Source organism: Sceloporus occidentalis, unplaced genomic scaffold (assembly GCF_023333645.1).
Source record: "Sceloporus occidentalis isolate IW3139 unplaced genomic scaffold, rSceOcc1.0.p SCAF_2, whole genome shotgun sequence".
In the NCBI taxonomy this organism is placed as follows: domain Eukaryota; kingdom Metazoa; phylum Chordata; class Lepidosauria; order Squamata; family Phrynosomatidae; genus Sceloporus; species Sceloporus occidentalis.
This window is the reverse complement of record NW_028316982.1, coordinates 118,183,534-118,196,153: the sequence shown is the minus strand read 5'-3', so window position 1 is coordinate 118,196,153 and position 12,620 is coordinate 118,183,534. Positions and strand designations below refer to the sequence as shown.

Below are 12,620 nucleotides of genomic sequence, written 5' to 3'. Positions count from 1 at the left end.
AAACTAGGTTTATATTTGAAAGTTGGCATAAAAGAATCCAGTTGAAAGAAGGTTGTTCTCTTTCCGTGAGAAAACTAGCAGAGCAGCTGACTTAATTGCTATGTCCCTGATTCAGATGGAAAGCTAGAAGTCATCGAGCAGACAGAGGTGGATGATTCTGACACTGACCACAATGTTAATACCTAGAGGGAGAATATGCTTCAGTGGCGGAGAGGAGAACAACAGCAAAATTTATCTCTGTCACACAAAATTAGAGAAGCTTGACTGAAAATCCTTGGACTGGGATGCTGCTTTATGTCCGGTCATCACACGTCATTTAACACATTATGTCCCAACTTCCCAACCTTAAAAAGAAAATTGTAGGCTTGATTCCAACAGACTTTTGAAGACCCACTGGATTTCTCTGGAAAAGTTCAGCAAATGCTTACTTTCTCTCTCTGAAATTGCTTATCTGGGGCCAGCAGCCATCTTTTTTAAAATGCAACAAATCACTTACAGCAGAATGGTCAGCTCTGATATTCTGTGCCCATCAATTTTGCCATAAAATTTCCTGCATGGTGAAGCTCTATAATAAATACATTTCAAACAGAAAGAGATGTACATTTATGGAACCTGTGCGTATACAAACAAACATACATGAATTTTAACCAAGGCACCATCAATCATTATCTGCCATTACCACCACCATTCTGGTATTGAACTTAGGTGGTGAGTACCATCAGGATTGTAGCCAAAGTAGGGCCAATGAGAAACAAGAAGAAAACACCAACATGTGTGGGTGGAAACCCAAAGTTTGAAAAGTGCATTGCCAAAAGAGTCAACATGCTCTGAAGCAGCCCGGTGAGGACTGGGCATGCTCAATTGTCACTAGAAGCTTTGAAACACTGAGTGTCAGATGTATGGGGGGGGAGGCCTAACAAGATGTGGGAATGAACTGACCTACTTTAACCTTTTATAGTTATTTTAAAGTTAATGTTTATATATTAAACATTTATAATTTCAAAATACTTTTAGAACTAAAAACAGGAAAAACATTAAAAAGCCAGAAGAAAAACAGAAAACAAGTCCAAGGAAATATGATTGGAATACACTAAAATCTTAGTGAAATGAGGAAACCTTAATGAAGGTCCAGCCTAAATATTATCTTTTCCCCTCCTCAAGCCTTTTATTTTTTATAACACATAACATACATAACCATTTAACTGAAAGTAACTCAGAATAAATTCTATAGATTCCATCCTAGCAAAATGTATTTCAATATTATCAAAATACCCATTACTCAACTTTTCTAGGTCTATACTTGTAACAAAATTGAATCAATAAATTCAACTTTTTCCTGAAAAAATATTACTGGATTGTTTTGTGCCATAGGGCCAGAATAAGGCCCTTTACAGAATTAGAAAGAGTTAGGGTTGGGGTCCTCATGACGTATGCCCGACTCTTCCTCCCCAGGGCATCCTGATCCTACACGCCACTCCAGATGGCACGTGGCATCATGGTGCGCTTCTGGTACAGTGTCCAGATGATGCAGCACCGAAGGAGAAGCAAATAGCTATGCTGCCATGGCTATGGCACCCTTTCGAGGGCACAAAAAGGAGCCACTTCTTGCAGTTCCTTTTTGCAACCTCAAAAGGCCAGATTGGGGCTGAGACATGAGGTTGTTGCAGCCCCCATCTGGCTTGGAAAAGGGCGGATGGAGGCAGCCCCTTCGGGACCATCTATCGAGCCCCTAAGTAAGCTGTTTTAGGCCCTGAGGTCAAATGCAAACTTGAGAAGGGTCTCAGGGACTGCATTCCAGCAGTAGGTGGGTCAAACAATAAACACAGTATACAAGTTTACAAAGCAGAGATCAAGCCTGCACATATCAATTCACAAGTAAACCCCTGGACTGCAATGTAGAACACAGCACCATGAAGGAGGTCCTTGTTACCATCTTATCCCTGGTTACTGATTAACTTTGGAAGTTTATCACACAGGGCTTGTAGTATAGGACTGGAGCAGAATGGAAGGGGGCAGGAAGGGAACGGAGCAGGGAAAGAATTCATATTACCACATGGAAGAATGCTGCTGATGCCACCAGAAGTCCCCAATCCATTCCCCATCCGTGCCACAGCAGCTAGAGTGTTATAGTCAGCATTTCTCATCAAAACTATCAGATGTGTTGGCACTTCCATGTCTTTAAGCATATTCCTTAGCCTTTCATGATCCATGCAGTCAAAAGCTTTGCTATAGTCTATAAAACACGTGCTGATTTTCTTTTGGAATTCCCTGGTGCACTCCATTAGCTATCATATGTTTGCAGTGTGGTACCTATTGTCTTTTCCTTTCCTGAACCCACTTGGATCTCTGGGATTTATCTCTCCATGTATGGTTGGAAATGTACAATGCAGAATTTTGAGCATAATTTTTCTTGCGTGGGAGATTAGTGCTATGGTTCTATAGTTGCTGCAGTATTTTGTGTCTCCTTTTTGTGGATGGGGATGTATATAGATCATTTTAAATCTGTTGGTCATAGTTTTGTTTTCCATACCTGCTGACATATGTTGGTTAGCACTAGAGTTGACTCTATTAATGTGGATTGCCCTGGCTGCTGCAGCATCCCTCCAGAGAGAAACTGGGTGCTTCCAGCCTGTCCCTTTGGACTGGTCTGGAGAGCCCCTTAAAAATGCAATTAGTTACATTTATCACCACAAAGCCTACCGCAGAAGGAGTTTACTGCCATTGTATTTGAAGCTGTTTCCACTTGCATGGCAACCCCCCTCCCCAGCCCACTTTTACTTGTAAAAAGTGAGCTCTCAATCCCTTTGTTCTTTGCAATTGGGGAAGGTCTGTGCTGAAACATACAGAAAGTCTGCCACCATTTCTAGCTGGGCTCTTAATCTCCTTGCTTTTTGAAATGGTTTAAGGTGCTCCTGACATCTTTATGTTCAGGTTTTAGTGACTTCCCATCTGTATGATTCTTGGCATGCATCAGGGGTCAGGTCCAAGGCTCCTGCCATATTTCAAGGGTTTTGCAGATATTGCCATATCGGTGGAAACAAGAAATGCCAGGACTGCATGGGAAAACACTTTGACACAAACCTTGTATGCTTTCATTCTCTCCCACATGCCAAAATATTTCTAAAAGGGGTGAAAAAAACATTACAGGTGAAGATTAGATTAAAAGAAATGGTTATAAAGGCTAACAGGATGACTTCATTGGATTTCCCTCTCTTCTTCTATATCTATATCTATATGTATATGATTTATGTCTAACATGTGTGAATGTGTGTGTCTTCCCCATATGGGTATCTGTGAGTGCAGCGGGGAACATCTGGTTTGAGGTTTGTGTGTCAAGGAAAATTGGAAGGAGTGTTTGCAGAGCTTCAAGGGTGGATGGACAAGACTTTATTTCTCACCACAGGATTCCTTTCAGGAGCACCAATATGTGTGTGAGCAGTATGCATTTCTGGAATATGTAGAGGCTGTTTTCAGACACCATGAGCTGACTGTCTCATTGTCAGATTTTCACACTTGCATAGATTTGTGAATGAAATTCAGCTGTAACTATAAGGTTCTTTTGTGAGGTCTATGGTTATGATGAACAGCAATTGAAAAGCAATAGAGTGCATTCTTTCCCCTCCCCTTCCCCCCATGTAGAGGAGAGAAGAGAACTCAGACTGCTCCTTTGGTTATCTGAGCTATTTTCACACATACGTGGAGATTTTAAATTCTTTCTGAGTGGTATTTAGTTCCTATTGTCTCCACCCTGTGCCTGGATTCTAGGAACAGAAATCTAGCATCCAATTGCATGTGTTTATATTTATGCTGCCATGTCTTTATCAGCAGGGATATTTGGGACTAGTTTTTCCTTTCCATTTATACAATGGGCACATGAGTGAAAAAAAAGGAGATGGAGTAAATGGGGCCTCAAGCCTTTTTCTTCCTTGATACTAGCATGGCACCCGCTCATGGAAGGCAGCCTAATCACCTGCTCAACAGAATCTTTTGGATCAAAAGCAGGTGATGGCAGAGAAAGGATGGGGAAAAAGAAGATCAGCCCTGTATATTCACTTGTCCTCAATCTAGCTAATTTTCTGGTATCTCCTCTGCTGTTTTGACTTACCTTTCAAGATAGTGGCAAGAATGTGCCCTGGCATATGTGGGGCATAAACTGCCCTAATACCAACAGGTAGAATTGAATGTTTTGGGTTGCCATGTGGGCCTGATAATGGATAGAATTCAAGATGTTTGGAAATCATACCTTTCATTTCTGTAGGCCAAAGTCTGATGGTTTATTATTGCTATTAGCTGCCCTCAAGTCGATTCTGACTCATGGTGACCTGTGGATGAGACATCTCCAAGTAACTTTATATTCCACTGCTCTGCTCAGATCCTGCAAACCTGTAACCCCACGGATTGAGTCCATCCATCTCGTCTGTGGTCTTTCTCTTCTTCTTCTACCTTCTACCTTTCCTAGCATTATTGTTTTTCCTAATGAGCTATGCCTTCTCATTATGTGACCAAGGTATAATAACCTCATCTTGAATATCTTGGATTCCAAGGAGAGCTCTGGTCTGATCTATTCAAGGACCCATTTGTTTATCTTTTGACTGTCCAAGGTATCCTAAGCACTCTTGTCTAGAACTACATTTTGAATGAGCTGATTTTCTTTCTGTCTGTTTCCTTCACTGTCCAGCTCTCACATCCATATATGGTGATTGGGAATACAGTGCCCTGAATAATTCTAATTTTAGTGCTCAGTTGCCCTCATTTTCATGCTTATTTGCTGTGTGTTCCATACATTTTGTATTGTTCATGTTACCTTTTGATTTTACTGTTTCAAATTGGGTTTTGCATTTTAAAACTAATGTGATTGTAGTTTGTGTATAACTGACACCTGTATTCACCATGTTCATGAGGATGTACTTAATTCACCTACATGTTTCATGCCTGTATTGCTTTAAGTTTGGAAACCAATATGTTCCACAAGGACATCTTTTGTATACTTAATGTCTACTGATGTTTCATGCTGCATATTGTGCATAGCCACCTGCTGGACATTGGTAGCTTTGCCAAAGCCCTTATACAGTGGGCCCTTGTTATTCACTGGGGTTTGGTTCCAGGACCTCCTGTGGATAACAAAATCTTTCAATGCTCAAGTCCCATTAAATATGATGGCACAACAAAATGGTGTCCCTTACATAAAATGGAAAATCAAGGTTTGCTATTTGAAATTTATATTTTTTTGAAATATTTTCAAGCTGTGTATGCTTGAATCCATGAATAAAAAATGTGAGTATAAGGAGGGCCAACTGTACATATACATCTGCACATTGCTCTTATTGTTATACCTGTCCACATTCATGTCGCTAAATATCCTTCTGAGCTTATAGTATATATGTGCAAGATAAGAAATTGATTTCCCTGTGAAGAGACGGCTTGATTATGGAGGTAAAACACCAATCTGGATTCTAATTTAAGTCTGATTTGATGGCAAATTAATGAGCAAAAGTAATGTGGAAAAATCTCAAAGTCCTCAGGTATTTTCAGACACCTCAAATTTTGGGAAAGGGGTACTTGTTAGCCTCTGTATATCCATCCTCATCTGATATCAGATCTGCAGTGAAATACAGGTTAATTCGCTCTTCTATGACCTACTGTGGACACCATTACTGTGACTTCTCCATCACATGTAAGCTCTCAGTAGGAGTTGCCTGGGCTCTATTTTTCCAAACATCCTTGAGGAGGTGTGAAGTCTCCCAAAATGGGCTGATGCCAAGGAGTCAACAGCTCTGGCATTTTTGCATGCTAATCAATCCAGCTTCAGAAATGTGTCTCCATCACTCACAACTCAGTGTTATCTCCTCAGAAAAACAACTTCAAAGCAATCCAAACCCATTTCAAAGGGAGCACCCTCATTTGGCTTTTTCTATACCATGAATTTTGCCCCAGGGTTCAAATTCCCTATAAATATCAGTGCTTTTCCTTTGTTTCCCTGCCTTGGTCCAGTATCAGGCATCCATGCTTCCAATTTGCTTGGCTAACCCCTCCCTTCCTTGCCAGTTTCCATTTGCCTCGGGAGCAAGTGAGTTGCCTTTCATCTTTGGACCTGTAACAAGTGGAGCAACTATCATCCAATGTTGTAATTCAGTTAGTTCAGCCTTCTCTGTTGCAATGTAACACCTTTGAATTTCTTAGTCCTTGTGCACACGCATGGTTGTATGTTTTGGATGATTGTTGATTTCCCCTTTTACAATAAACTAATTAGAAGCCTGCCTCATGTCTCTGTACTTGGTATACATATGGTCTTGGTTCCCAGCCACTATCATTGAGCTAATTTATAATCCCCAATTACACATTGGTAATTGAATGTTCTTTTGGACAGGTATACATCCAGGCTTACAACACTCATGAATAGGTTGCTCAGTGAAGAATTTGAGAAGAACCCCGCTTGATCAATCCAATGATTCATCTAGACCAGCAGTGTATATGCACAGTAGAATATACATTTCAAGAAATGACCTTGAAGCTTTTCTATCAAAGCATCAGATACAGCAGGGGCATCACTAGGGAGTTGCGTGGGGTGGGGCACACCAGGTGACACAATAAGGGTGGGGTGACATTACTGCTTCCCTAACATCTTTCTTTGGGCAGATACAGGCTGTGGCATTTGCCTGTGTCCTTTTAAAACACTGGAAAAATAGTATGATTGGGATGAGGATCAGTAGGAGGAAAAAGGAGAGGGCCCAGGGTTTAAAAGAATTTTGAAGTTTAAAGTTAAAAAAACAAACCCAAAATATTTTTTTAATTTTTCCCCAGAAACTTTCTTAGCAAATTTTCACTTTAGCCATATGAAATTATGTACATGTAAATACATTTCAGCTGTGTGTATGATATTGTAATTTAAAAGTATATGTTTAATTTGCTAGTTGTTTATGTCATATCTATTGCTATTATATTCAGTGATAAATGGGAATGGAAATTTATGAGTAACATTAACACAAAATTTTTTTACTAAGGATTCTTTATGGTGTGATATGAAAGGAGGTCAGTGGAGGGTGAGGCGGTGATGCTATGAGTTGCTGCACTGGGTGATGCCAACCCTACTAATGCCACTGACACACAGCCTTCTGTGTCATGTCTTTTTAGATTGTAAGCCCGAGGGCAGGGAACCGTCTAACTAAAAAGATTGCATGTACAGCACTGTGTAAATTTACAGCGCTTCATAAATAAAGGTTAATAATAATAATAATAATAATAATAATAATGAAATGTGGCATGCAAGAATCAGTGTGTTCCCCATAAACAAATTTTCTTTTCTTAAAAAAAGAAAAAAGTTCCACAGTAACCACAGGTAAACCTTCATATGAAGAAGAAGTCAACGTTTGAAATGCAAGACGCTAACTCTCTTCAAAGATGTTGCCCATATATATACTGATGTAAATCAATGGATGTGCTAATATGTCATCAGGTACAGTTTTTGCTCCTGGAGTGGGCTGCAATGCTTCAAATCAGACAGAAATTCTACCTGGAAGTAACCCCCCAAATCACAGTTGGTTTTGATTTCCAGTATTTGAGGCCTGTTTCAACCAGGGGTACTGGGAAGCTTGGCAACATTCTCAAAGGGCTCCAGAAATGACAACTGCTGCTTTTGGCTTGTTTGTAGATGAGAAACAAGGTGCAGATTTTTTGACAAGATGCAGCTTTGGGGAGGTCAGGCAAAGCAGCCCTCCACCCCCAGCCCCCCACAAAGGATACAGGTAACCTAGATGTCATATTACACCCTGCTCTAAGCTATAATTGTGATCACCAACATTTGAGCAAAGCAACAATATTGTCTTTGCTTAATTGTATCAAAAGAAAGGCCATCCATGCAAATTAAATCTTAGCATCTATTGCATCAGCTTCCATAATTGCATAAACCAGAAATGATAATTACTTAAATCAGCTTAATCAAACAACTATGTGCTTAATGTCAAATAAAAATAGGCTTGTGTCACAATTTATATAACAACTTCATAATCATCAGTGGATTTTTTTTTAATGGAAATACTGAATCAAGACTCTTGATGGATCAGACCAGTTCATCAAATTTATCTTCCATTCCCTGTCCCAGACTGTTACTGTTAGCTTTGCCCAGATATCAGAATTTTCGAAATACTAAACTGGCATTTATGAATATAAGTAACAGACAAGGTTTTGTAAAAACATTCAAATGTAGGGGAAAGCAAAACTGACAGATTTGCTCTAATCTCCTGCTGAGAGGGAAGGGCTGGCATCAAGTGAGCCAATTACAACCCAGATGAGAGTGTTGGCAGAGGGCTGAGGACTCAGCTCCTAACAGCTTGGGGTTTGCCAATGTAAAAGAGTTAATTTCTGAACCGCCCCTCTAGTTCAAAACGTTCACACCATTACTACAGTGCTGTCTGTTGAGTGCATAGAGAGCACACTCATCTATCTGAATTCAAACACATATTTTATGAAACTGTGATCTTTAGTGAGCCTGGCATGATCCAAGAAGATTAAAGGTTTGGAAAATACCTGGGAATACCTGGGCCCAGTATGGGAGAGGGTTAAAATGTCTGTAAAATATTCTGTGAACTGTGTAAGTCCTTTCCAAAGGAGATTAAACTGGTTTAATGTAATACTGATGATGTGTCTGTGTGTGGTAGATAACTAGTTGTCACTACCATAGTTCTTGTTGTCTTCATCGGTCACTATTTAGCCATTTTTAGAACTGGTGGGGTCATTTCTCCAAGCTGCAGATTTTGCTTAGTGAACTGGATTGAAGGGAGTGGCTGGCAGCCCCATCAATTCAACAGGTTCATCTTCCTCTCCCCATTCCCCCTTGTTATTTGGATGGAAAATTTATTCATTGCTGCCCACAAATATGCGATTTTGCGGTTTGGAATAATTCCACCTCCCAGAGAATACCCAGAGATATTCTCTGAGTCCTTATGTTTTGACCACCTTGAAATAATTAAAAGACTCAGTTAAAGGTAACAGCCATTTTTGTCCAGAAGAAACAGTTATTTCAATAACCATTTTTGTTCTTTTTTTCAAAACACCAGAATAGAGATGATCTGGGAAGATAGAACCGGAGAGAGAGAGAGAGAGAGAGAGATCCCGTCTGTCGGTTTTCACAGCATTCATCCCATGGACTTCATTTTTAAATTGTTTTCCTCTGTTTGTTTATTAGTTTTGGAATTAAACTCTGCCATGGTGACATCTCAACTCAGTTGCTCCCTCTGCCTATAGGGGCTCATGGAAACTTTTGGCAGAAGCCTGTTAACATCTGTTCCTTTTATTTGGCTGTTTCAAAAAAGGGAGAGAGGGAAGAGAGAGACAGACTGCTGTTGAGGGACTCACTTTGGAGAACAATTTCACTTTGTCATGCCGCAATTATTTGTTATGAGTTTTGAATACTTTCCTGATTGAATAAGGTTTCTATTTGTGTGTTTTCCCCACCTCTTTTTTCATTTTTTAAAGAGCTAACGTTGGGAGTCAGTTCTTCGAAACAGCGAAAGGGGAAAGATCAGATGAATTACTTCATTGTAATTCTACACTATACCCAGTCTAATCTGTTAGCGATATCTGGATAGGATCCATCTTGGTACTCCACTTGTCCTTCTTTTGCACGACTGAATCCATCCCAGTGTAGCTATACCTCCCCTTTTCACTTAGTTATCTTTTTAAGGGCATCTGTAGCACCCAAATGGTTGCAGACCCACTCACAACCCCCTTTTCACATTACTTACCCAGCATGCCATTCTTATCTCCTTTGGCATCCTTCCCTCCCAAGCCTTGCTGGCTATTATATCAGGGCTGGATGGGAGGGGAGAAAACATGTTGTTCTGCTAGGCAACTTCAAGGCACACATCCAATAATTTCCCATTGTTGATCATTGGAGGAGAAGTCCTCAGGTTGCCTAGCAACTGCAACATACTCCCTACCTTCAGAGTCCAGATGTAACAAAATGGCCATTGCGCTGAACAAAAGCTTTGGCATTAAGTGTCTCCAGGGCTAACCCAGACTGCATCCACATTGCAGAAATAATTCAGGGGTCATTCCCACTTACAGTATAGTCCGAATCCCAATCCGGCTCTGCTCCATGTTGATAATCAAATTCAATCGTTCCCATTATAAAGCAGGTCTTTTCTTACTGGGAGGGAAATCGTGTTATTTTGCCCCAAAGTTGTCCCCATTTGCACCACTCATCTGTCAATCATCGTGGCAGACAGCAGCACAGGGAGCCAGGCAGCAGTGGGGCAAGTGGCAGTGATGCGTGGAGCCAGGCAGCACTGGGGCAAGCGGTGCTTGCAAGTAGTTGCTTTAGCAATCTATTGCTTTTGCAATTAGTTCTATATTTTTTTTAAAAAGGCAGCACTGGTGTGTGTGTGTGTGACATCTTTGGGGAGGGATGGGACACACACACACACCCCTCTGCCATTTGTCCCTCCCCTCAGAAAGAATCGATTCTGATCTGGCGTTCCCACTGTTAGGGATCGCGTCAGAATCTATTTTTCCCAAAAGAATCTCTAAAAAACTGCTATCAAAATAACCCATGCTTTTTGTGTTTGCTCCACTTTATTCCTGCTGGAATTGATCCAATGAGGATCAGAATCGATTTCCAGTGGGAACTAGGGGCATATAGATTGAATCAAGAATCGGAGCTTATCGTAGTGGGAACGAGCCCTCAGTGTGAGATCTCTTTAACTGCCATGGCTCAGTGCTATGCAATTCTGGGACTGTAGTTTGTTGTGGCACAGGAGCAAAGCTGATCGGCATTCTACTTCGACATTAGAACTTCCTGATAGTAAGAGCAGTTTGACAGTTCAATGTGCTGCTTCAGAGAGTGGTGGAACCTCCTTCTTTGGAGGTTTTTAAGCAAAGGCTGGATGGCCATCTCTTGGGGGTTCTTTGTTTACATATTGCTGCATGGCATGGGGTTGGACTGGATAGCCCCTTTGGTCTTTTCCAATACTATGATTCTATGAAATTTGAGAGTGGGGGATTTATAATGGTAAAATTGAAAATCAACTCCCTTGGCTTTGGGGCAAAATAACGTGGTTTTCCTCCCAGTAAGAAAAGACCTGCTTTATAATGGGAACTCCCTGACTTTTAGAAAGCCAAGGGAGTGCTCCAGTGATACTCATTCCTCTCTAGTCTAGACAAGTCTAGTCTATTTATATTGTACCTTTCTCCCAATATAGAAGCCAGGATGTCACACAATATAAGTTTAAAACAGAATAAAGTTAAAAGAGGGGTTGGTAAAAGAGGTTTTGTTTTTTTAAAAAAGCAATCATATTAAAATAATTATTTTAAATAATTTTGTGTGGGTTTTTCGAGCTATGTGGCCATGTTCTTGAAAAGTTTCTTCCTGATGTTTCACCAGCATCTGTGGCTGGCATCTTCAGAGAATGCTTGCCTAGAAAGGAGTTGGGTGTATATATATACTGTGTGACCCTGGGAAGGCAGCAGTGATTTGCTTGTGTATTATTCTGTTGCTAATGGCAGGCCTCAGGGTGGGAGGGTATGTGAAAGAGGATTAGTGTCTGCTTGATTAGTGCTCATTGTCTGCTGGGAAACCCCTGACCCTGGGAGAATTCTCATTTGCCTTTGTTGAGTCTTCAATTTGCTACATCAGGAAGAAACTCCAGAACACGGCCACATAGCCACAAAAAAACACAAAAAACTAGGGATGCCAGCCATGAAAGCCTTTGACTTCACAATTAATTTAAATGTTTAAAAGGCAATTACAACATAGCAATGATTAAAAAAATACAGCATACTCCAATCAAAAAAGTTTCTGCTCTGGTTTTCATTGGAAAGAAAGTGGAAGGAGGGCAACCTTATCTCCAACAGCAGGGAATTCCACAATCTGGAAGCAGCTCCGGAGAAGGTTCTCTTTCATGTCCTCACCTGTGATAGTGATGGGAAATGGGTACCTGTGATAGTGATGGGAAAGCCCATCACTGAGGATCTTCTCAGGCAGACTTACCTTGGGAGATAATGGTCTTTCAGATAACACTGACCCGAGCAATATAGGTTATATAAATTTATAGGTTATAACCAGCACTTTTAATTGTGCCCAGAAATCAACTATTAGACACTGAAGCTGTTTCCTACCTTTTATTCACTTGGCAGATAATATTACAGATTTCTGCCATGGAAACTGCCCCTTTCTATTTCCACTTCTCGCATGAGAGAGATGTCAATGGAGTCCTTCTAGCAGCCCACTGTTTCTCCTTTCCAGTTTCCCTAGGACATTAAATGGTGCAATGAGAAATTCAGTTTTCTGGACCCTTGGTATTCATACCAAAAATTCAAGTGTGCACTGCTGAAGATCTACAATTTAGAATGTCCCTGTGCCCAGGTTATAGCATTTCTATACCTGAGGGCCAGAGCAAGGAGGGGGACAGCTTCTTTTGTGAGTTACTACCAGTGTCAGAGAAGTTTTCTGGAAAGGAAGAGTGCTGCAACAGGACAGGGTTCAGTGGTTCAGAGAGAGCTGGAAGCCTTCAGGGTTGCTAGAGAAGGCATTTGGGCATCATTAAGAATGCTCTGCATTGTGCGCCATTGGGAATATGCCCATTTTCCAGAACTGTTTTTGTGGGAGGGGAAAGAGGCATTTGTTC

The 12,620-nt window shown here is 40.8% G+C and overlaps 1 long non-coding RNA gene across 1 annotated transcript; it reads right to left on the bottom strand.

Moving 5' to 3' along the window:
• Positions 1-8,878: 8,878 nt before the first annotated feature.
• Positions 8,879-12,209, bottom strand: LOC149318925 (uncharacterized). The gene is made up of 3 exons (XR_016279837.1): positions 12,112-12,209; positions 9,741-9,807; positions 8,879-9,294 (listed from the first exon to the last, which is right to left on the bottom strand). It is a non-coding gene; the product is annotated as an uncharacterized LOC149318925 (long non-coding RNA).
• Between the last annotated feature and the right edge of the window lie 411 nt (positions 12,210-12,620).